We start from the raw sequence: 498 nt of genomic DNA, 5'->3' as shown, positions 1-498 counted from the left end.
CCCACAGTGCTCCCAGTGCCACCACCCTGCCCCTCAGTGCTCCCAGTGCCACCACCCTGACCCTCAGTGCCCCTCAGTGCTGCCAGTGCCACCACCCTGCCCCACAGAGCTCCCAGTGCCGCCACCCTCACTCTTCCCTGCCCCTCATCAGTCCAAACCCCATCACCCTTGCCACCCCCCAGATCTCCCTGCTCCCGTTACAAAGTGCCCCACACCCACTGCCCCACAGCCGCCCTGTCCCTCACAGCGGCCCCAAATGGCCACAAGGCCACACCCCACTGCCTCCCAGCCCCATATCCAGCCTCCCACCCCACAGCCAGCCCCACAACCCTCTCTTGTTCCACATCAGCCCTCCAGCACTTCATCCATCCTCCAACTCCATCCCCAGAGCAGCCTCCAACCTTCCCCTGCCCCACAGCAGCCTCACAGCCCCATACACCTGCCCCTGCCCCACAGCCAGTCCTGTACCCAATCCAGTCAGCCCCCCAAAATCCCACA

Source organism: Geospiza fortis, unplaced genomic scaffold (genome assembly GCF_000277835.1).
Source record: "Geospiza fortis unplaced genomic scaffold, GeoFor_1.0 scaffold180, whole genome shotgun sequence".
NCBI lineage: Eukaryota > Metazoa > Chordata > Aves > Passeriformes > Thraupidae > Geospiza > Geospiza fortis.
Note: the sequence above shows the minus strand (reverse complement) of the source record.